The sequence below is a fragment of the Solanum lycopersicum genome, chromosome 9 (genome assembly GCF_036512215.1).
Source record: "Solanum lycopersicum chromosome 9, SLM_r2.1".
Taxonomy (NCBI): Eukaryota; Viridiplantae; Streptophyta; class Magnoliopsida; order Solanales; family Solanaceae; genus Solanum; species Solanum lycopersicum.
This window is the reverse complement of record NC_090808.1, coordinates 28010225-28037221: the sequence shown is the minus strand read 5'-3', so window position 1 is coordinate 28037221 and position 26997 is coordinate 28010225. Positions and strand designations below refer to the sequence as shown.

At 31.1% G+C, this 26997-nt stretch overlaps 1 pseudogene; it reads left to right on the top strand.

Moving 5' to 3' along the window:
* Positions 1–10634: 10634 nt before the first annotated feature.
* Positions 10635–15986, top strand: LOC138338453 (uncharacterized; annotated as a pseudogene).
* The last annotated feature ends 11011 nt before the right edge of the window (positions 15987–26997 follow it).

The following is a 26997-nucleotide window of genomic DNA, read 5'->3' as shown; positions in this document are numbered from 1 at the left end:
AAAAAGTGTCTCAATAACTAAAATTAATCGAGGACTAAAGATTCTCCAAAAGTCTAACAATCAAAGAGTCTACTAACAAAGAGTCTAACCTCAGAGAATCTAACCCAAAAAACCAGATTTTTTGAACTATTTATAAAAAATAAAAACCTAATAAAAGAAGGACTGTATTTGCTAAAAATCTGTCAAAACACATCCGAGTTGACGGACCTCGTGACGGGCCTTCGTGGTCACGACGGGCTGTCATGGCCTCCGTCATTCTATACTTTATGAATCCTTTACTGCTTTCTTCATTACATTCGACGAACAGGTATGACGGACCGTTCCAAGCACGACATTCCATCGAGGGTCTCCGTTCCATAACACTTAAACTTCTTGGAATTTGGGTAATGGGACTACTCTCTAATCAATCCGATGTACCAGTAGGATGGACCGTCGTGGCTATGACGGTGTATCATGAACTTCCGTAATCCCACACTTGGTCAGACTTGGCCATCTTTCTTCAGCAGCTTCACTACGTTTACACTTACAGACCGTTGCAAGCTCGACGGACCATCACAAGCTCAGTAGATTGTAACTTTTATGCATTTCTTGCTCAAAAACATCCACGTTCATCTTTACACATATTTCCTTCAAATAAAGGGAAAGTTACATAAAAATCAATACAAAAAGGCTTTTGGACACACACTAAACATAAGGAAAAAACATTAAAAATACCGTGAAACCACGGTATATCAATGCCTATAGAGTATAGTTAATGTGTGATTTCACCTAAACCTTGTATGATGGTTATAGGTATGAATACTTGCAGAGTAGTGCCAAGAAGGGCCGAGAAAGGCATCGCTAATCCAGGAGCACAAGACAACCAAGGGCCTCTTCTTGAAAAAGTTTCTTTTAGTGATCAAGTTCCGGTTGCTCCTCCTCCCATGACGGATGGGGAGGCCAGATTTTCTTCAAATATCTTAAGCAATTACAACCCAAGCACAAGCTGTCACTACTCAAGCACAAGCTCTGACGGCCCAAGCTAATTTGCAGGTGGTACCTTAAGGAAACCAATAAGTTAGCAACACGGCCTCCTGTTTGAGGGACTTCACTACAAAAGTGTCAAATTGAACCAATGACCTTAGAATATCGTGATGAATAAGAGAAGAAAAAGTTTGTTTCTTTTCGTGACTGCCTATAATTGGCCGAATTTAATGCCCCAAATGGCCGAAAGATGAAGAAATACACATGAATAATCCAAAAAAGGCCTCAAATGAATTTTAAATTTCATGAATGACCTTAGACTAACGTGATGAATATGAGAATAAAATTTACTTCTTTTCGTAACTAGCTAAAAAATGGCTGAATACTACGTTAATACCCAAAATGATTTAAAAATCAAGAAATAACCATAAACAATCAAAAAAGGCCTCAAAATTTTTTTGATTTGCACCAATGACCTTAAAATATCGTGATGAATAAGAGAAAAAAACTTTACTTCATTTCGTAACTAGACGAAAATGATAGAATATTACATAAATATAAAAAAATGGCAAAAAATATAGAAACAAATAAAAACCCTTTAGAAAAATTGGTTTGCACCAATGACCATAGAATATCGTGAAGAATAAGAGAACAAAATTTTATTTATTTTCCCATCTGCCCCATAATGGTTAATTATTATGTAAATGCCCAAAAATGACAACAAAACTAAGAAACACAACTAAAATAAATTATGCCTATTATTATTTGACTTGCACTAATAACCTTAGAAAATTGTGATTAATAAGAGAACAAAATTTTACTTCTTTTTGTAACGACAATGACTCACTACCTAAATAGACAAAATAACCAAAAAAATTAAGAAACACACATAAACTATACCGAAAATGCCTCTAAAAAATTTCGACTAGCACCAATGACCTTAGAATATCCCAAAGAGTAAGAGAACTAAAAATTATTTCTTCTCGTAATTGCCCAAAAATAGCATAATATTAGGTATATAGCCCAAAATTACCGAAAAATAAAGAAATACACAGAAACAATATAAAAAATGCCTCAAAATAATTTTTACTTGCGCCAATGACCTTAAAATATCTTGAGATTAAGAGAACGAAAATTTACTTCTTTTCCTTAATGCCCAAAATTAAATGTATAATACATAAATGCCCTATATCGGGAAAAAGATTCGTAAACACATACTACAAAAAAATCAAAGGATTTTTGTTTTACACAAATGACTTTAATATATCATGATGATTAAGAGAAAAAAAACCTTACATCTTTTTGTAACTACCCAAAAATGATGGAATATGGAAATTTCCAAAATGGCTGAAAAACCAACAAATACATATGAACAATACAAAAAATACCTCAATTTTTTTTTCAAGTTGCACCAATGAACTTAGAACATCTTGACAAATAAGAGAAGAAAACATAAGTTAGTTCGTAACTTCCCAATAATAACTTAATCTTTTTTAAATGCCCCATACTAAAGAAAAATCAAGAAATACATGTATTCAATATAATAAATGCTTCAAAAAATTTCAATTTGAACCAATGTCTTTTGAATATCATAACGTATAAAAGAACTAAACTTTAGTTCTTTTCGTAACTATCTATAAATGATAGAATATTACGTAAACACTCCCAAAATAGCCGAAAATTAAAGAAACACACATAAATAATAATAAATGCCCCAAAAGGATTTTGACTTCCACCAATGAACTTAGAACATCGCCATGAATAAGAGAACAAAACTTTACTTATTCATAATTGTCCGAAAATGGTAAAATATTACTTAAATACCGAAAATAATCGAAAAATTAAAAAATACAAATAAACAATACAAAAAATGCCTTACAAAAAAATCGACTTGAAGCAATGACCTTAGAATATCATGACGAATAAGATAAAAATACTTTACTTCAATTTGTAACTGTCCGAACATAGCCAAATATTAAATAAATGACTACAATAGCTGAAAAATAAACAAATAAACAAAAACAATACAAAAAAGTCCTCAATTTGTTTCTGACTTGCACTAATGAATTTAAGATATCGTGACGAATAAGAGAACAAAACTTTATTTTTTCGTAACTACCTGAAAATGGCTAAATATAACGTAAATTTTCCAAAATGACCAAAATAGCAAGAAACACACTTGAACAATACAAAAAATGCCTCGAAAACATTTCAACTTGTAACAATGAAGTTAAAATATCGTGAAAAATAAGAGAATAAAACTTTAGTTATTTTCATAATTGCCTGAAAATGACCGAATATTACGTAAATACTCAAAATGACTAAAAAATCAAGAATAACACATAAAAAAAATACAAATAATGCCTCAAAGAAATTTCAACTTGCACCAATGACTTCAGATATCGTGATGGATAAGAGAACAAAATTTACTTCTTTTTACAACTGTTCGAATATGACCACATATTATGTTAATGCCCCAAAATGGTCAAAAAATCAAGAAACACGCATAAACAATAAAATAATCACCTAAAATTTTTTTACTTACACCAATGACCTTAGAAATAGAGTGACCAATAAGAGAATAAAACTTACTTCTTTTCGTAATGGTCCGTAAACAGCTAAATATTAAGTAAATACACATAAACCACGTTAATTTTTTTAACCTGCACCAATAACCTTAAAATATCGTGACGAATAAGTGAATAAAACTTTACTTCTTTATGTAAATTCCCAAAAATAAAAGAATATTACGTAAATGTCAAAATAGCCAAAAAGATCCATCAACAAACATAAAAATTAATATAAAAAACAACTCAATTTTATTTTTGCACCAATAACTTTGGAATATCGGGACGATTAAAAGAAAAAAAACATAAATTTTTTTTAACTATCTAAAAATGGAAGAATATTATGTAAGTACTGCAGAATGGATAAAAAATCAAGAAACAAAGATAAACAATACCAAAAATGCCTCAATTTTTTTTAACTTGCATCAATGATCTTAGAATATCATGACAAGTAAGAGAAAAAAACATAACATATTTCATTAATTCCCGAAAAATAGCCGAATGTTTTGTAAATGCACCAAATCTGTCAAAAAAACAAGAAACACACACAAACAATTAAAAAAAATCCTTCCCATTTCAATTTGAACAACCAACCTTAGAATATCGTGACAAATCAGAGAAGAAAACTTTACTTTTTTTGTAACTGCCCGTAAATGGACGAATATTACATAAATCCCAAAGTGGGCGAAAAATGAAGAAACCCACATAAATAATACAAAAAGTACCTCAAAAATAAATTTTGACTTACATAAATGACCTTATAATAACTTGATAAATAAGAGAACAAAACTTTACTTCTTTTCATAATTTTTCAAAAATGGCAGAATAATACGTTAATGTCCCAAAATGGCCCAAAAATCAAGAAACACACATAAATAATAAAAAAATTGCATTAAATTTTTTTGACTTGCATCAATGACCTTAGGATATCATGATTAATCAATGACTAAAACTTTATTCTTATCCAAACTTTCCGAAGATGGACGAATATTACATAAATGTCAAAAATTACAAAAAAAACCTACAAACACATCATTTTTTTTTTTTACAAAAATGCCTCAAAAAAATTTCGATTTGCACCAATTGCCTTAAAATGTCGTCATGAATAAGAGAATTTTTTTATTTCTTTTCGTAACTGCTCAAAATGGACAATTATTACGTACAAACAACATAAATAACGCCGAAATTTATTTTTACTTGCACCAATAACCTTAGAAAATTGTGACGAATAAGAGAACAAAACTTTACTCTTTTAGTTACAGCCTAAAAATTACCGAATATTGCCTAAATGCCCCAAAATGACTGGAAAAAAGAAGAAACACACATAAACAATATAAAAAATGTGTCAAATTTTTTTTGACTTCCACTAATGAGCTTTAAATATCGTAATGAATAAGAGAGAAAAATTCAATTCTTTTTTGTAACTATCCCAAAATAGCCGAATATTTAGTAAATGTCCAAAAATTTAAAAATTCCATTTGCACCAATTACATTAGAATATCGTGACCATTAAGAGAACAAAACTGTACTTGTTTTTGTAACTACTTGAAAATGGCAGAATATTACATAAATAACTAGAATGACTGAAAAATCAAGAAACACACATAACAATACAAAAAAAACCTATTTCGTAACTGTCGAAAATGCACCAAAACAGCAAAATATTAAACCACTCATAATCAAAACAAAAAACATCTACAAAAATTTCACCTTAAACCAATGACCTTAGAATATCTTAAGGAATGAGACACAAAACATTACCGCTTTTTTTATCTGCCGTAAATGATTGAATATAACGTAAATGCCTCAAAATGGCCGAATAAATCAAGAAACACACATAAATGACACAAAAAAATCCTAAATTTTTTACTTGCACCAATGACCTTATAAATATTGTGATGAATAAGAGAACAAAACATTACTTCTTTTCATAAATTTCTGAAAATGACACAATATTACTTAAATGCCCCAAAATGGCTTAAAAAAATATGAAACACACATAAACAATACAAAAATTACCTAATTGTTTTTTTAGCTTACACCTATGCACTTAGAATATCGTGACGAATAAGAGAACAAATTTTTACTTCTTTTGTAAATGCCTGAAAAATAGCCCAATATTAAGTAGGGAAACTTACATAAATATACTTTATAAAAAATATTTATCATTTATATCAATAAGATTTTTTCACTTAATCACTTTTAATTCATTTATAATACAAGTTTAATGCATATTACAAAGAACGTTTTATTATTCATACATAATACAAGTTTTATTATTGGATAATACATTTATCACTCATTTTAGTACAATTTTAAGACAATGTTAAATTTTCACCAAACAAACATAATATATTTTTAAAAATAATTATAATTCATATATGTTGCATACATAATTCACGTTAATTCATATTGAAAATTTAACATAATATTTATAGAAATAGTAATAAATAAAAAGTATCGCTAAAATTACTAATGATTTATTAAAATCTACAAATTTATGCAATTTTTCCTATTAAGTAAATGCCCTAAAATGACCCAAAAAAATGAATACACATAAAAAATAGGGAAAATGCACAAGTACCCCCTCAACCTATGCTCGAAATCCCAGAGACACACTTATACTATACTAAGGTCCTATTACCCCCTTGAACTTATTTTATAAGTAATTTTCTACCCCTTTTAGGCCTACGTGGCACTATTTTGAAAGAAAAAGTCAATCAATGTTGGGCCCACAAGATAGTGCCACATAAGTCGAAAAGAGGTAGAAAATTATTAATAAAATATGTTCAGGGGGGTAATAGGACCTTAGTATTGTATAAGTGTGTCTCTGAGATTTTGGGCATAGGTTGAGGGGGTAATTGTGCATTATCCCTAAAAAATATATAAAATGCCTCAAAATTTTCTTGAATTGCACTAATGACCTTAAAATATCGAGACTAATAAGAGAATAAAACTTTATTTCTTCTTGTACCTGCCCGAAAATAATCGAATATTACGTAAATGCCCCAAAAGGTGAAAAAATCCATAAATACACATAAAACAAATACAAAAAATAACTCAATTTTTTTTATTTGCACCAATGACTTTAAAATATTGTGATGATTAAGAAAACAAAACCTTACATCTTTTCGTGACTAAAAAAATGATAAAATATTACCTAAATAGCCCAAAATGGCTATAATATAAAGAAACATAGATAAACAATATAAAAATGCATCAAACATTTTTAGTTTGCACCACTGACCTTAAAATATTGTGACGAATAAAAGAACAAAACTTAACTTATCTCTTACCTGGAAAAAAATTGTCAAATATTTCGTAAATTCTCAAAAACGGTTGAAAAATCAAGAAACACCAAAAACAATACATTAAACGCGTCACAAGAATTTAAATTTGAACCAATGATCTTAGAATATCTTGAGAAATAAGAGAACTAAACTTTAATTTTTTTCGTAACTAAGTATTACGTAAATACCCTAAAATTGCTAAAGATGAATAAAGACACATAAATAATAGAAAAAAGGCCTCAATAAAATTTTGAGTTATACCAATGATTTTAAAGAATCGTGATAAAGAAGACAACAAAACATAACATTTTTTGTAACTGCCCATAAATGGCCGAATATACCGTTAATGCCCAAAAATGACCGAACAACCAAGAAACACACATAAATAATGCAAAAAATGACTCACAAAAATTTCAACTTGAACCAATGACCTTAGGATATTGTGACAAGTAAGAGAACAAAAGTTTACTTTGTTTGGTAACTGCCCGTAAATGACCCAATACTACATAAATACCCCCAAAATGGCTAAAAGATCTTGAGAAAGCACATAAATGATACAAAAAACACCTCAAATTTTCCTTTCCTTTTTACTACTTTTGATAATATCCCCATTTGATATTTGAAACTTTGATGTCACAAGTTGAATTTATTTTGTTTTTCTTTGACAATTTCTTTAGCTATCGCTAATTAGAATGTAATTCTAGTTAGCTACTATTTTAACTACCGCTCCCTTGAGACAAGACCTCAACCCTCGATGGGGTTACAATACTTGCTTCGATTCGTAGACACTCAGAATGCAGGCTAGTGCCGTTGATCACGATAGCAAGCATTACAACGTTGCTTCAAAAAGCGACACCATTAGCCACATTGTCCGTCTCTTTTTCATAAGAATAATTTTTTAAATTTTCTTTTTAAAAAAGCGGCGGACGACATCACTTATTTTCGTGGAATTACGCCAAATATACATACATACATACATATATATACATACACACACACACACACACATATATATATATATAATGACTTATTAATTATTTTATATATGTAGAGACTAAGTCCATCACATTCTATTAATAATAATAATAATAATTTATTAACTTTAAAAAAGTCATGCCGCCCGTCGCGTTTTATTAATTAAAATTTATTTATTATTTATTTAAATAAACGACGGATAAAATGTTTATGTACATCACTTTTTTTGGTCAAATACTTAAAGGAAGCGGAGGATGGTGTATTTTAGTCCATCGCTTTTTGATCAAAATGTTGGTCAAGCATTTTAAACAAAAAGCGACTGACATAGAGACAATGTCTGTCGATTCTTTAAAATATCTACTAGTCTTTCTGTCTTCGCTCCATATAACTTCCTGTACTCTCACAATTGAGGTCGACAAAGTGACTCCAACACCACTACCCACACTGTCGGTCGCCCCTACCCACGCCGCTGCTACCCACATCGGCACCGCCCACTACTGCATAGTGTCGCCACTACTGCCCTTCACTTTTGATTAAATGTTAAGGTATATAGTTCCTACACTTATTTCACTCAATTTGAGTATTGATTTTGTAATTAGTTCATTGAATTAATTTTCTTATTGATTGTTAGTTTAATTCATTGTTTGTGAACTAGTAAGTGGATGATTAAGGTTTTTGATTGTTTTGATTATCATTGAATTCATTATTAGTTAAATATTGTTATAAGTTTTCTTCATTGTTAGTTTGAATTAGGGATTAAATGATTGTTAGTTTTTGTTTGTTGATTGTGAATTTAAAATTTTAATGATAGGGTTAGTTTGAATTTCTTCAATGTTAGTTTGAAATAGTTTGAATTTCTTCATTTTTCGTTTCAATTTCTTCATTGTTAGTTTTAAGTTTACTTCGTTGTAAGTTTGAATTAGTGTATCTGAGGATTTATTTGAGTTTCGGCATTTCTTGAGTTAAATTTTTTATTTTTTAATTGTTAAATTAGTTTGAATTATTATTGAGATATTAGGACTAATAGTTTAAATTTGGGATTAGGAATAGTTAGCTAGTTATAATTTAGGATTTTAGCACTAATTAGAATTTGAGATTGTAGGACTAGTTTGAATTTGTGATTTTAAGAGTATGTTTGAATTTTGAATTCAAGACTAGTTTGACTTATATTGAGATTTTTGGACCACTAATAGTTTAAATTGAGATTATATCACTTAAAACTTGAACTTAAAACTTAGAACCTAAACTTCAAAGTAGAACTTGAACTTAGAATTTGAACTAATTTAAGAACTTTTCATGCTACGTAACCGAGGAAGCTCAATATTGAAAAAGTTGATACAAGACTATATTGCTTCTTTCATAAAATTATAAAATTAGGTTGGTGCTAATAAATTTGTAAAGTTCAATTATTATTGTTTTCAACAATGTGTTTGTGTTCATCTAGTTTTTATACTTTGCTTTAATTTTGTGATAATACATTAATTTGTGTTGATCGAGTGTTTGTTTAGTATAAGTACCAAAACTCTTTGATACCATTGATGACAAAATTTATTTTCTTGAAAGATCGATTTTTTGTGCATCTAGTATTGATATTAAGCTTCAATTTGGAGATAATATTTTTTTAGCATAAGTACTAACACTATTTGATCCAATTGATGATAAAATTGATTATCTTGCAAGATCAATTTGTGTATATCTAGTGTTAATATAAACTTTTATTTAGAAATAATGTGTTTGTTTATCATGAGTACCAACACTATTGATCTTATTGATCACAAAAATGATTTTTTTGCAAGATCGAGTTGTGTCGATCTAGTGTTGTTATTAAGCTTTAAATTTAAAAATAATATATTATTAGGCATAAGTACAAACACTAGTTGATTCCATTGATGAAAAAGTTGATTATCTTGCAAGATCTATTTGTATTCATCTAGTGTTGACACTTAGCTTTAAATTTAGAAATAATATATTTGTTAAGCAGAAGTACCAACACTAGTTATTCCTATCGATGAAAAAATTTATTTTTTGCAAGATAGATTTATGTCCATCTAGTATTGACACTTAGCTTTACAACTTATCTAATTAAAGTTAATTTTTTAAAGTAGTTAAAATAAGTTAAATTAAATAAAATGATTTAGACGGTGGATTAAGTTGGTGTATTATGTTAAAACTAAACTAATTAAAATACTTAAGTTGTTTAAATAAGTAAGAAAAAAATAATGTGGTTTAGTTGGTAAATTTAGTTGTTGGAATGAGTTGAGAATACTAAACTAGTTAAAGTTATAAAAATTGTTATGTTTTTTAAAATAAGTTAGAAAAAATAATGTGATTTAGTTAGTAGATTTAGTTGGTGGATTTAGTTGTTGGAATTAAGTCAACAATACTAAACTAGTTAAAGTTAGAAAACTGATAAGTTGTTTAAATAAGTTAGAAAAAATAGTGTGCTTTAGTTAGTGAATTTAGTTGCTGGAATGGGTTGGGAGTACTAAACTAGTTAAAGTTAAAAAATTGTTAAGTCGTTTAAATAAGTTAGAAAAAATAATATGATTTATAAGTTGATTTAGTTGTTCTATTAAATAAAAAATAAACTAGTTAAGTTTGTTAAGTTTTTTAACAAGTCTAATCTAAATTAATATCTATATTTTTGTAGGTGGATCATCGTTTGTAGATGTATAATATGCATTATGAAACTGGTGTTTGTTTGAAATCCGAATTTATTGACGGTGTTAGAAATTTTATTGAACATATAATGAAACTTTATATTTTCAAGAATAATGGATTTATTAGGTGTCCTTGTAGTGCATGTAAGTGTTTAAAATATTTTGAACCAGATACGGTTATGGTTCATTTGTATCGTAATGGATTTGAGTCGATACTTTTTTTACGGATTGATCATGGAGATATCGATGGATTGGATGGTATGTTTGATAATTCGATGCATGTGGATGTGTCTAATAGGATTGCACCATATGACAAATTAGGGTTGAATATGATAGGTTTCATTAAATGATAAATGATGCGTTGGGGTTTAAGGTGGGATGGAACATGAACAATATTTTGATTAAGCTCCTAGTGAAGAAGCAAGGCACTGCTATAATCAATTAGAATAGTCTAGTTGTACACTATGTGAAGGGAGTCCTCATTTTTCTTTGTCAGTTGCTATTAGATTAATGACTATTAAAACATATCGGAATGTTCCTAATGCGTCTATGGACTAAATGGTTGATCTTTTGGGTGAACAAGTTACTCCAGAGTTTACCATACCAAAGAACTTCTACCATGCAATGTTTTTGGTGTCCAAGCTAGGATTGACGTACGATAAAAATCGATTGTTATGTTAATGGTTGTATAATTTTTTTTACAAGATTGATAGTAAATTAGAAAATATTAAGTTTTGTGGACAAGCTCGTTAGAAAAGGATTCCGTGAAAATATGGTCTTAGTTGAGGTGATGCGTTATCTACCTCTCACTCCTAGGTTAAAGGGTTTTATGCATCGATGAGGTATGCCCCACATATGAGATAATATCGTGAATATAGAAGATCTCTAGGTGTCTTATATCATTCATTTTGATGGTGAAACATGAAAATTTTTTTTGATAATGTATATCCTGATTTTTCTAGTGAACCAAGATATGTTAGATTGGGGCTGTGTTCATATGTGTTTACACCATTCTCTAATTCAATTTCTCCTTACATATGCTGACTGGTATCTGTTACTCTATATAATCTTCCTCTTGAAATGTGCATGACCAGTTCCTACATCTTTCTAAGTCGTGTTATTCGTAGTCCTCATAATCCAAAAAAGTATGATTGATGAGCATCTTACACCATTGATAGATGAGATCAACCAATTGTGGTTTGAAGGCCTTTTGACTGATGATACATGAACTAAGAAGACTTTTGTTATGCGTACTTCATTAATGTGGACTACTAATGATTTTCCTTCATACGAGATGTTGTATAGCTAGATGACAATTGGAAAGCTAGCATGTCTGCATAGAATGGAAGATAGTTAGGCATTTATTTTAAAGCATGGCTGGAAAAATACATGGTTTGATTTTCATCGCCACTGGACCATGAATTTTAGGAGGATAAAAATTTAATGCAATTAGGAAAAATAAGGTTGAAAGTGACTCCTCGTATCCATTACTCACTGGGCATCAAATTTGGGAGATAGTTTCTTAATTAACTAAAGTTACAAAAGCTTCACCTTCTAGACTTCCTGGATATGGTGTTGAACATAATTGGATAAATCAAAGTATATTTTGGGAGTTTCTGTATTAAAAAGAAAATCTACTACGACATAATGTTGATGTGATGCACATTGAAAAAAAATATTTTGATAATTTATTTGATACAATGATGGATTTTAAGGGTAAAAAAACAATTCAAAATCAAGAATGGAATTAAAAGAATTTTGTAGGAGAAAATATTTATGTGTACATGAATAGCTAATGGTAGAATAGTCAAGCCAAAAGCCATATTTTCATTCACATTGGATGAGAAATGTGAAATTTGTGAGTGGGCATTCTTTAGTTTAGGAAAGCGGACAGATATGAATGAAGGAAAATTGATAGGAATAAAAAGTCATGATTGTCATATGTACATGAAAATTTTCATTTCTATCGCTTTTAGTCATCTACAAAAAAGGATATGGAAATCAACCATAAAGTTAAGTATTTTTGTTAAATACCTGTGTTCTCGAAAGTTGTTGGAGAGTAGTTTAGATCGGATGGAAGAAAATATTATTGTTATTACTACTAAGTTTGAGAAGATATTTTCATGTGGTTTCTTTTATGTGATAGAGCACTTCCAATTTACCTTGTACAAGAGGCCCGACTAGGAGGTCCGGTTCAAACAAGAAGGATGTATCCATTTGAAATATTCACTATGATATACATATTCACATATTCTTTTATTAACATATATATACACATGTAGATGCAGAAAAATTAAAAAATCCAAGCAAACAATTAAGCAAAGGGGAATGATGGAATATCCATTTTCAAGGTCAAATTGGGAGAAAAACTGGTGATTTTTTATGCTATGTCATGAACGATTAACAAGACCCATTTAAATGATGAGGGCCATATTGATCCTTCATTTTCACCGATATCAATTTTCAATCAAAACGAATGAAGATCTAAAGAGTGTAGAAAGAAAGGCTTCACTAATATGGTAATGCAATCAACCGTGACACGTATTTTACTTAATTTTCAAGAGATTCAGCCATATCTAACATAAATGTTAAAAATATTTTATCAAATAAAATAATAATAAGTGTTGATTAACTAACGAAATACTTGAATGTAATATGATCAGCACGTTCGTGAACACATGGGGTAATGAAACAATCTATATAGAATTTTTGAAATGTCTATACAACTATATAAGTGTGTTATTACTACGTATTGAATAATATAATCATGTTATACTAAATTATATTACTTGAAATAATAATCATGTAGGTTTACTATGAATCCTCAAGTGTCCAACATTTGCACATAGTGAAAGAAGAAACACTTGGACTGGAATCTCAAGTAGTGACAATGAATAAGTATTGTGTCAATGAGTTTATGTTTCAAACTGAAGAAGTTTGTAGGTACAATAAAACAAATAATTGTGATGTGTACATACAAGGTGATGTTAATGGTACTGGACAAACAATTGAATATTATGGCGTCATTCATGAGAATATTGAATTGAGTTATTCAGATTGGCCGAAAAAGAAGATTGTATTAATTCGATGTGAGTGGTTTGACCCTTAAAATAGAGGTACAATGGAGGACCATCAGCATAATATAATAGACGTTATGCACACCAGAAAATACAAAAGTTATGATACTTTCATCACTGCACAAAAATACCAAACAAATGTATTACGCTTCATATTCATTGTGTAGAGACAAATTTGATTGGTGGATCGTTATAAAAAGTGAGGATGATGGAAGAATTGAAATTGATAATGTCTTAGATGTGTCGTATCACAATAATGTTTCAATTATTCAACACGAATTTGATATTGAATAGGAAATTATAGTACAACATCCTCAACACATTTTACAAGAACTATCTAATGATGACATACTCATTATTGAGGAAGAAATGTCTAAGAATGAAGTAAATGAATAATTTGATGAACAATAACAAAACGATAATGTAAATGAAACAACTGATGAGGAAGAATAGGAAAATGATGGACTTGAAACAAGAAATGAGGTATACTGTAGAATAAAGCTAGCTAGTTTATATATGTAAGTTAGTGTATTTTGCTAATTTTACTGAATATAATATATATATACTACATGTAAATTTTGTACAGATGTCATCAGAAGGGACACTGATAAACATCGAGAGAATCTTGGAGTTTGCCAGACTAAATAGGCTCAAAAGAAGAAGTGTAAGAGAACCATAGATCTTGAGGATATTGAAGAATCCTTTTCTTCTGCGCCAGAGCGCATTAGAAATGAGACACATGTACTTGTTGTTCCGTTTGGTACGACGGATTCTCAAAAATATTATCCTAATTTCCGTCGAGCATTCGAAACTTCCTCTACTTCACATTCATTACCTTCAGTACTCTCGAAGGACCTACATTTATAGGGTATTCGTTAACTATGACCCTTATCATCAGGTAATCCATCTCCCAAAGGTACTCCATCTTCCACTGGTACATCTTTTCAATTATCTGCCGAGAGGATTTGATATTCTAGTAGCGAGTAGTCAAACGCTATGGACTGTACACATTCATTAACTCATTGTTAGGAGCATATATCAGACTCACTACTGCTACATCTACAACTAGTGCTACTAAAGAGGATTAGATGCCTCCTCTAGTTCCTGGCCATAAGCACAGACTTGGTGGAGTCATAAATGAGCCGGATGGATCATCGTAAGTTTATTTTGTTATCTATTAATTAGTTAATATTATTTGTTTCTTATAGTTTAATATATTATTCATGAAAAAATATACTTATTATCTGTTTTGCAGGTGGCATCCATAAAAGAATGCTATTGGGGTTTTAAGAGAGTATTAAGAGACTTTATACACATGCTTCTGACTCTTGGGTTGAGATTCCAAACTGTATACGCCAAATGATATTTAATAACTTTATGGGATACATTTGATAGTTAGGTTTATTATACTTTGTTTTTTTTACTATCTAATAAACGTTATTAAATTCATTATTCATACTACGTGTACCCAAGAGCCGAGACTCAATCAAGTCATTTCTACCATATTTGAGAAGAAGGCATCCATTAGACTGTCTGCTTGGCTAAAGAAAGTTTGGGATAATGGTGAATGACCAGATAGGATGTTGCCTCATGTTCATGATGAAAAGGGTATGTATTGGAACACAAACAAGTTTAAGGCAATATAAAAACAAGCAAAAAAGGATAGAGGTAGTCTTAAGGGGGGCTCGTTGCACACAGGAGGTGCTAGGTACGTTGGAACAATTGCAAGATAGATGCTAAGTTCTAATTCAAAATTTTAAGTAAATAATAAGTTGATTCATATGTATAGTTATTAATTCAACTTTTTATTTATACGAAAAAGAATTGGGGCGCACTCCCATTACAGGGCAGATTTTCAAGAAGACTCATGTCAGAAAGAACGAAATTAGTCGGATCAGGATGTTTGGTTGGAGGAAAGAGCCAAACAAACTTTTGTAAGTTATTTATTATGAATAATTTATATAAATAGTGAATGAATTTATGATATGCATACACATTAATGTAAATTTTTATATTTAATATATCGAATAGGTTTCAAGATTACCTCGCTGAGAATGTAGATAGTTTGGTCCAATTGACACCCTAATTTTCCACCCAAATTTAGACATAAATTGTGGTAGGGGGTCACACAAGGGTAGAGTCTATGGTAAAGGTTCTGGGAAAGATGTAAGATGAGTCTATTCAGGCTTAGAATGAATTGAATCGTATAGTCAAAAGGAGACAGTCGACGGTATTCAGATTGATGCTATGTTGAATTAAATAGCTAAACTTATAGCGGCACTGGTAGAGTCGAAGTAGAAGAGAATAGTTGAACAAGAAAGCATGACTGTGACCATTCACAAAATCAAAGAATAATTGATGAACCTCTCTCGTGGATTTACTACATCAGATCCTGAAGAAACCTACAACTACAATTATGATGATGACAATATTTGTGTAGTAGCCACTCCCTAGCTAGTTTACATCTGTGGACCTTTATGAATTTATTGTAAATTTGATCATATTTTGAACCAAATTTTTGAAGACTTTATAGGTCTTTAAATTATGATGTATATACTTTCAAATATTATTTTAATTTTCTTATTTTTGTTGTGTAGATCGTTTATATGATTGAGTGTTTAATTAAGTTGAATAAAGGAAATTGGATTCAATTGAATTTGCATGAGCAAAAAAAACTAGTGATGAATAGCGTGGTATTGTCTATCGCTTCACGGTTTTAATTTTTTTATAACCCAGAAAATCGACGGGCGACGTGGTTTAGTCCTTTGATTTTCTTGATTTGCAGAAAATAAAATTTCTAGAAAAGCGACGGACAGAGTCCTTTCTTTCCGTTGCTCTTTTGGGATTTTCAAAATACAAATTTGAGTTAAAGCGACGGGTCGCGAAGCGTTATAGAGATTAAAAAAAAGAAAATTTAATGCATAGCGACGAAGTGCGTCACTTTTGTTTAAAAAAATAATAAAAATAATAATAAAATTGTGATGTACTCCGTCACTTTTGGAATATCGTAAAGGTAAAAAGCAACGGACGTAATTGCGTTGCACGTCCGTTGCGTACTCTTTTTGTAAGTTTTGAGTAGTGAATGACCGAAAAATTAAGAAATACACATAAACAATACAAAAAATGCCTCAAAGCAATTTCAACTTGCACCAATGACCTTAAAATATCATGATGAATAAGAGAATAATACGTTACTTATTTTTGCAACTACTCAGAAAAATGCTGAATATTACGTAAATGCCTCAAAATGGATAAAAAATAAAGAAACCCACATAAAAGAAGCAGAAAAACTCCTTTAAATTTTTTGGCTTTCACCAATTACATTAGAATATCAAGACGAATAATAATCAAAACTTCAATTCTTTTCGTAACTATCCAAAAATTATTGAATATTACATAAATGCCAAAAATTACAATAATATAAAAAAACATACATAAACAATATAAAAAATGCCTCAAAAAATTTTCAACTGGCACCAATGCCTCAAGAATATTGTGCTGAAAAAGAAAACAAACTATTATAAATTTGTTTTTGTAACTATTAAAAATGTATGAATATTATGTAAATGCCCCGTAATGGTTAAAAATTAATAAACACACATACAAGATACAAAAAAATCTCAAAAATATATTGGTTTTAACAAGTGACTTTAAAATATCACGGAGATAAAGAGATCAAAACCTTAAATCTTTTTTAACTGTCTGAAAATGGCAGAATATTACGTAAATACCCTATTATAGGTAAAAAATCAAGAAACATAGATAAACAATACAACAAATGCCTCAAAATTTTTATAACTTGCACCAATGACTTTGAGTATCGTGAAAAATAAGAGAATAAAACTTAAATTATTTATGTAACTGTTCAAAAATGACCAAATATTGCATAAATGCCCCAAAACGGCCTAAAAATCAAGAAATACATATAATAAATACAAAAAATGCCTCAAAAAAGTTTTACTTGCACTAATGACTTTAGTATATCATAACATGGATAGATGGCTAAGTAGAGTGCTCTAATCAGATATAAAAAATAGAAAATTTAGTGTTTACATTAACTTCTTGTTCTTACAAAATTCACATGTGAGATACATCATTAGATTCGAAAATAAAAGGATAGACATATCATGCGAATAGATTCAACATTTAGCCAAGAAATTTTGAGCACTATATGATAGCCAAATACTCACTAACTAATATCAAATACTACGTATACATGAACGTGGAACCAAGGGAGAATCTGGGCAGATTCACATTAAGGACGAATACATATTTAAAGTAAGTACATATAAAATGTAAAATATAACTAGTAGGGATCTTGTGAGGTAACATTATAGGGTTACACAATGGGAGTAATGGCCAATCAAGGGAACATATGAACATGTAAAAAGATGACATATATGACGGAATAAACAATTGATGCAAGTTGGCAAGGTATGGGCAGATAGTATATCCAACATATAAGCATATGTACTATGTGTAATCTATGATCATTTTTATTTATATAAGGGGAATACATGACAAGGGGTACTCTGATGATGAAAGAAGTGGAAACCTTGTATGTTAAACTTGGAAGAATAAGCAAATACATTTAGTAATAAACTCATATTAGAGTACTCACTTTGATTCTCTAGGGAGTAAGAACTGCAACTATTTATGGATCAGTCACTACAAACAGAACTTGGAAAGCTTACATTGTAATACAAGTGTTGCATTCATTCCATAGAAATAGGAAATCCAATAGACTTACGTACCTCAATTCCCAATTTGTATAGCTAACGAAGTGCCAACCTGTCCTTTAACGCCTTACTCTTCATATACAAGAACAAATCTTTAAGAGTAATATAAGAAGGTCACCAACAAACTCAGGATATTTTGAATTCATCTAAACAGTAGCAAGGCAGCCATCCCGTAGTCCTTCTAATTGATTTTTTTCTTTCATAAATTATGTCCGTTATATATATTTACAAAACAACCTTCCCATGGAACATGCAGTGAGCTTACTAACACTTTAATTTAATGGTGTATCACCATAGATTATAAATCTTCCCCCTACAACATTCTGCTACCATTCTCTAGGTACACACATGACCTCATACAATAGTATTCCTCAATACTAAAAAATAATCAAAATACTTGAATTTATGGTTTTGATATCCATCCCACGAGTTGCAATAAACAAGTATGTCTATAATTCTCAAATAAGCTAATAAATAGAGGTCGTGCCCATACCTTGGCTACACTAATAAGTTATTCTCCTTCAATTATTATTTTTGTAACCTTGTTTTAATCTTTGGAAGAGAGTGGCAGAAGCATGGCTGCCAACCTATATTGCTATCTCTAGTTTACTCCCCTTGAAAAAATGTCTAATATACTAAAAACAATATAGGAGAGAATGTGATCTTGTAGTTGCTTTGGAACAAACAAGATGAAAAATAGTTAGAACCCTACTGGAAAAATTGTGTGATAGTTTCATCTTGGGAGAGAGAAATATATTCACTTGAGTGTTTAAAATTTGGATAATAGGAAATGAGATATTCATTTAAGATTTTTGGCCTTAATAGATTCTCCTTTGCCACCGTTCTTGTACTTAATTTGCAGCCAACAAGTGTCCTTAATTTAGGCCACACATTAAAGTAGGTGATTTACCTACTCTTACATTCAAATTTTTTCTTGTGGTCTTGGAAATATTGGTTATTGGTTGTCCATTTTCCCCTTATTCTTCTATCCAACTTTGGCCAAATTAATGCAAGCAGGTGGAGTGTACTTGGGGCAATAACATGGTCAAAAGTGTCTTAGTAGATGATGCACCTACATGGTCCTTTGGGCTAGTAAATAAGTCAATGTAGTTACATCATTAGGTAATGCACCTACTTGGTCCTTTAGCTGGTCAGTAACTCAAAGTAGGTGATGCACCTACTTGTCACCTAATGTCTTAGTTAGTTCTAGCAAACACCTTAGTATTTTATTCTATTTCTAGACATTAATACTTTTAACTTAACAAAACTTATATACACTATGTCTGTTAAGAATTTAGAGTAAGATACCACTTTCTGATCTCGAGTTCATATTCTTCCATCGATGTCAACTTACGATGGTCACACCAAAATCCACAGACGTATGGGACACAAATTCCTTAACTATAGAACAAGGAAATTTTATAAGCATCATATAAATAGAACTAATATATGTGGTGTCACATCTTGTACTGTTTATGTGTATTTTTTATTTTTCAAAAATTTTGGGATATTAACATATTATTCAGACATTTTTGGGAAATGAAGAAAAGAAGAAAAAATTTATTCCCTCATTCCTCATGATATTCTATGGTCAATTGTGCAATCCAAAAAGATTTTGAGGCATTTTTTGTATTGTTTATGTGTGTTTCTTGATTTTTCACCCATTTTAGGGTATTTACATAATATTTGGTCATTTTCGAACAGTTTTCATCACGATATTCTAAGTTCATTGATGCAATTCAAAAATATTTTGAGGAATTTTTTGTATTGTTTGTATGTTTGTATTTTTTGGTCAAGTTGGGCATACGTAATAATTCGGCTATTTTCGTACGATTACAGAAATAAAAAAAGTTTTGTTCTCTTATTTGTCACGATATTCTAAGGTCATTGGTGAAAGTTTAATTTTTTGAGGAATTTCTTGTATGTTTATGTGTGTTTCTTGATCTTCTAGTCATTTTGGGGTATTCACGTAATATTCCACCACTTTTTGGGAAGTTACAGAATGAAGCAATTTTTTGTTCATTTACTGTCACGACATTCTAAGGTCTTTGGTGTAAACCTAAATTGGTTTGAGGATTTTTTTGTATTGTTTATGTGTGCTTCTTGATTTTTTTTCCATATTGGGACATTTACATATATTATTGGCCATTTTCGGATAGATGCGAATAGAATTAAAGTTTAATTATTTTCATCACAATATTCTAAGGTTATTGGTGCAATTCGAAAATCCTTTGAGGCATTTTTGTATTGTACTGTGTTTCAACATTTTATGCCATTTTGGGGCATTAACGTAATATTCGGTAATTTTTGGGTAGTTGGAAAAATAAATATAGTTTTATTTTCTTATTTTTCACTATATTGTATGCACATTGGTGTAGGTAAAAATGTTTTTGAGGTGTTTTTTGTATAGTTTATATGTGTCTCTATATTTTTTTGTGCAATTTGAGGCATTTACATATTATTCGGCCATTTTCCGATAGCTACAAAAAGAAGTAATGTTTTATTCTCTTATTCATCACGATATTCTAAGGTCATTGTTTTCTCTTATTCGACAAAATATTATAAGGTTAATGGTACAAGCCTAAAATATTTTAAATTGCTTTGGTATATTTATGTGTGTTTCATAATTGTATCAATTTTTGAGTATTCACGTAATATTCAACCAATTTTTGGCAGTTATGAAATGAAGTAATGGTTTGTTCTCTTATTATTCACGATATTCTAAGGTCATCGGTACAAGTCGAAATTTTTTTGAAGCATTTTTTTATGTCTCTTTCTTGAATTTTTGGTCATTTTAGCATTTATGTAATACTCGGTCATTTTTGGACGGTTAAAAAAAGATGTCTAGTTTGCTCCAAGTCAAATTTTTTGAGGAGTTTTCAAAATTCTTACTGAGTCATATAAGCTTCATTACATGTTCATGTCACATTTGCTTCCCATTTCATTGTTATTATCATGTCCATTTTCATATGAATTGTACTAGTGGTCCATAGTTCCAAATCTCAACAATGATTATGATAAAGAAACTACAATCTGAAAATATTTATGATCATCAAAAGAAGAATCTCAAAAGAATTATTATCATTAAAAGAACAATATCAAAAGAGTTATGAACATCAAAACAACAATTTCAAAGATTAATGAATGTAAGTGAAGAAATCGGTATAATTATGCGTTGCAACCTAATGTCAAATTTTAGAATGGGTCAATACCAATTAATATGGAAGGGTGGCAACATTGAGGCAAAAGAATAGCGTGAGCCAATCCAAATTGGTATAGAAAAGCGACAACTCAGGCATGAAAACTTAGCATAGGCCAACACCAATTTCTGTAATTTTGAGGACAACATCCCAGGGGTTAAAATGTCTAGCATGGGTCATCCACTTCTACGAATTATCAACAAGTCGTTTGTATCATATTTCTTATTACTATTATAATCCACAAAAAAGTAAAGAAAAGCATGTAACATACGTGAATCCACAAGTATAAGTAGAGGTGGTCTCTAATCTTTATCTATTGGTATTTGGTTTCACTGGATCTCTCTTTTACATATGGTTGTATTATGCCTTACATATTCATTACATTCTTTCGTATTGACGTCCTCAATTGTAAATCCTCCATTCATGCTATTTGTATAAGTACTCAACTAGTAGATCTCCCCAATAGAAGCACATGATCCTCATCAGTTGTTTCTGAGCTCTAGGTTTATTTTGGGATTTATTGAGTCTTTAATATGCTTATTTTCATAGTTTTACAATCATGAATTCTAGCAGAGGCTTTGTAGACATTGTATAGCTATCATATATATTCATAATTTCACTTGTCACATATATAAGTAAGTTCAACTAGTCGACATGTGTTGTATAAGAAGTTTCTCAATAAATCTATAAATATAGTAGTTTACTTGTCATCATAGGTCACTTGTAAGGCATGCGTTCTTATGGTACTTGTCTGCCTCATGTATTGTTGGGGTGTGACAAATGACTTGTCACTATAACACCCCTAAAAATGAACTAGGTAAAAATAGAGCCTAACACATGTTTCGTGATGTTCTAAAGTCCAATAATGGGTTATAATAATGTTCATATGCATTTTCTAATGTTTGGTGAAGTTTTGAGGTCAAACGTCCAAGAACATCTATGATGTTTTAAAGTTTCGCCTTGAAATGTGCTTGTGTGCATTTATGTGCTTTGACATTTTTTACATGTTTGTTTTGGATGAAATTGATTTTAGAGGTCCTTAACTTTTGGATAAGTGTATCTGGTGTGGAAACGTCAGGAAAAACTCCCGAAGTCTCAACCAAGGGTTCCTTGAGGATGACCCAATGTGTGAGCTAAGACTGTCCAAAATAGTCTCACTTATGGAGGGAAGTCGATGCATCGTAGCCAAGGCGATGCCCCATAGGTGGAGGCAAATGTGGGAACTTAGGCTAGGGAGTTTAACATACCATTTTCAAGGCTCTGTCCTAATTGATGGTTTCCAGTACGACTTATCGATAAGATGACGCCCCATTGACTGGTTTGTCGATTGGCACCTGCAGAATTTCTTCAAGTGTGTCGTCCAGCTCACGGGTATTTTGGGTTTTTTACCTAGGCTTCCATAAATTAGGTGGGAGGTTTATTAAGAGAGTTTTCGGTACTTTAGTAGTTTTATAAGTCTAGAACCCCTATTCAATTCATTATTAAAAATAAAAACCTTAAACCCCAACTCTCTCGAGCAACATTGAAGCTAGAAGGGAAATTGGATCTTGGAGGCTGATTTATCCATCAAATCATCTCACTTTTCGTGTTTAAGCATCAATTAATATATGGTTTCATCCTTAATTCCCTTTTCCTCAAGAAGTCAATCTTCAAAGTGTTTTCCAAATACTTTCTTAAATGATTAATTTCTAAATTTGTAACCTAGCCATGGGTTCTCGCATAAAATGTTTTGAATCAAAGTATTATTATTTAATTGATGTTAAGTTGATTATTATAAGTAAAAAACTCCATGAACCGATGGAAATCATGAACTCTTTATTTGAGTATATTATGGGTGATTTGATCATATCTCTATACTATTGAATTCTTGTGTAGTTTACATTGGGCTATAAAATTATGAAAGAATCATGTTATAATTATATGTAGGTTGTTCAAAATCGATGAATTCATATTATATCATCTTGGATAATAATTTATGGTAATAATTGAACTGAATTAGTTACTATGGCTATTGGTAAGAGCCTTGGGGTATTGGATTGGTGTAAGGGGATATGGATTGGAGTTTGTAAGATTAAATTGGTGGTATGTTGACCTAACCTTTACTATATTGTGTAGTATAGGTCATAGATTATGATGATGTTTGGTATGGTCCACTTATGGTGGGAGTGCTTATGTGCTATAATCGTGAAGAATGTGGCCTCATCAGCATTACTTTATGAACTATGTTATTATCATGTACAACTTGTCTATGAGATCATTGTGAAGATCTCAATGACTTATGTGTATATGTGAAGCTATATATGTATGTTTTATCCTAAGTGAATATAAGTGAGTGTATGAACTTGATGTTGAAGTTTTAATCTTCTTGGTTGACTATATGCACCTTATGATGAGTCATGTTAATGATTCTATAGAAATTTACAGGATGACTTGAAAGTATACTAAGTTGTCTCAGTGTGCTTCTTGAATAATATGTTATATGTGATGATGGAAAGTGTATGTGTCTTGTTTTGGTAAACTTGTTTCACTTACTTGATATATGAAGAATTTTAATATGAATCCTATACTTAGTAGGCTAAAGTAACTTTGTCATGACTCCATATGTATAAATGGAATATGATCTTTAATATAGTAAAGAAGGTCATTTATGTGGAACCTTTTGGAAAGAAGATTATGATATCCTGTAGTTGAAATTCGTAATGGTATCCTTCTCGTGTGGATGATAGACATAGGGTTGGTTGGCTGGAAGACATGAAATAATCCTTATGAAATTTGTTGAGCTATCCACTTTACCATTGTAAGGCAAACCGTAGGGGACTTCGTTGGTAAGGTGTATTATGATTTTGTTATGAACTAGATGTGAAGCCTCCTCATGTTCTCCTTTATTGAAATACTCTATAAAAACAAAGGCTAGCAGCGACTGAGTATGCTTGGGAAGTTGCTCTAACTAACATGACATTAGAGAACAAAGAAACCCTTGATATTCTTTAACCATGTTTCCACATGGGAAGTGTCGTAGTTCTACCATTGGCATGTAGAACACCATTATCAAAGAAGGTTATGACTCAATATTCCATGCATAGATAATATGGTCTATGTAGGTTTATTTCCTATTGTCATCATGTGGGAATCATTCTAGTGTTGGATAAGTTCTATGAATTTTGGTAGTGGAATGGGACGCTATGTAGACATTGCCCAATTAGGTTTCGAAGATGTTAGTGTGTGAGTCCTTAGGTCTTTCACAAGAACATTATGTGAATGTACTTAATTATTGAATGTCTCCTAAATGAATTATTGAACATAAATGACTTAATAAAAGGTATGTTCATGAAAAATGTATCTATCTAGGGTAGCATTTACAATTGTCTAGGTAGGATTGAGAGGGTGTATGGAAGTTCTGTTCTTCTTACTTAGGTGATTCTTAGAGTAACTCTAGGTAGGCAATTTGATTAATTAAATGGGAATAATTAAATCTTAAGTACTCTAAAGGATCTCTATGGTTTGTGTGAAGGGATTGTATGAACGGTTGCTTCATAACTCATTCAAGTGAGTCTTAGAATCACCTTTGGTAGTAGAGTCTCATTTTTATGTGTTTTGATGTTTTCTTGATGCTATCTTGTGATATGTGGATTTTGTGTAAAGTAGGTGTTATATGTGGTTCCTCTATTATTTTGTATGAAGTTTTACTCAAAAAGAGCATGTTTTACTCACATGTCCGTTTATGAATATTTTATGCGTAATGCCATACTTAGTACATGTATTGTACTAATTGCATAAATTTTGTCTATATATAAAGTTCTAGGTGGAAGGTGAGAAGTATCTTGAAACAAAGTTGGAAACTAGGACTCTTTCAAGCAAAGTTGGGGTATGTCCTCACTTGATTCGAGGACATTACTATCTTTAGATTTCTTTCATTAAAAGTATTTTGATAGACCTTAGTTTTCTATATTCGTATTGTATGAGCCGTGTCCTAAGTATTCTTTAATATAAGAATGTCATATGTTGAGACTTAGTATTTTTTATAGTTTTATATGAAATGTGTTTTGAGATATTATTCGTGAGAAAAGTTTTAATTTTGAACAAGTTTTCATACATGTATACAGTGAACGATGTCAAAAGGGATTGTACAAGACCTTTGAGAGTTCAAGTACGTCATGTGACGAATCAAGAGTGCCATATCTTTTATGGGTACTTTTTGTCGTTACAAACTTGGTATCAAAGCATATGTTATGAAGTAGTATTTATGAAACGAAAAGTCTCAAAAAGTCACGTCTAGTAGAGTCTTGTATATTGGTGTGAGTCACGACACATAAATGAGCAAGAGGCTATAGGACAATAGACTTTGCCTTCTTTTATACTTTTGTGTCGTGCCTTAGCGTAAAAGGTTATGACTATCCTTCTTAATGTTTTTCTTTGTGTTTATAGGAATATGATCACTAGAAGGATGGCTGCAAGAAGGGTTGCAGAAGAGAGGGTTAATGAGGAAATTCCTCCTCAAGTTGAGCAAGTTGAGCAAGTTCTTTAAGAGTAACAAGTTCAACCAGATGCTCAACTTCGTCATGTTTTTCAAGTTTCTATTGGGAGTCAAGAGATGAGGTGCTGGTGGTTCCCCCGTACTTGACTAATGGAGAGATTAGAGATGCTTTACTTGCCATAGATCGAGCCATGACTACTCATGTGACTAGAGCCATTGGAACTAGGGTTAATGATTTGGAAAGTAAAATGACCTCTAGATTGAGGTAACTTGGGAGGATCCATACTTCTATTTTTCTAGGCTCTAAGGTTGGAGAGGATCCCCAAGAGTTTCTTGATGGTGTATACAAGGTGTTGAGTGCCATGGGGGTGACTTCTAGGGAGAAAGGGGAGTTAGTTTCTTACCAATTGATGGATGTTTTTCAAGTGTGGTACACTCAATGAAAAATAATACACCGGTTGAGTTGGGTCCCATAGAGTTGGAAGAGTTTAACAAGGCTTTCTTAGAGAAATACTTTCCCCGTGAGAGGAGGGAGGTTAGGGTTGAGGAGTTTATTACTCTCAATAAAGGAAATATGAGTGTTGAAGAGTACTCTTCGAAGTTTACTATGTTGTCTAGGTATTCTCCATCCTTGGTGTCTAACCCAAGGAATGAGATGAGTAGGTTTGTGACCGGTGTTGCTAACCTTATGAAAGAAGAGTGTCGTACGACCATGATCCACAATTATATGAACTTGTCTAGGCTTGTAATGACCCAAAACTACCCCCTAGAAGAAGGGAGAACCCTTAGGTTGGAACAATTACGTACTTGACCTTTCGAAGGTCTTTTAAAAGCCTTATCCATCATTCATTACATAAGGCATGAAAGGTAGTGCGAATTAAAACTATTAACGAAAAAATAAGAATGTTAACATCTTTCATAAAAGCTAAGGAGTTATAAAACCTTGACAAGGAAACTTACAGACACGACAAAAATTTGGACACGGCCGATTACATTAGATGAAAATACATAGCATGTCTTAATGATGAAACTATGAAATAGAACTATGCCCT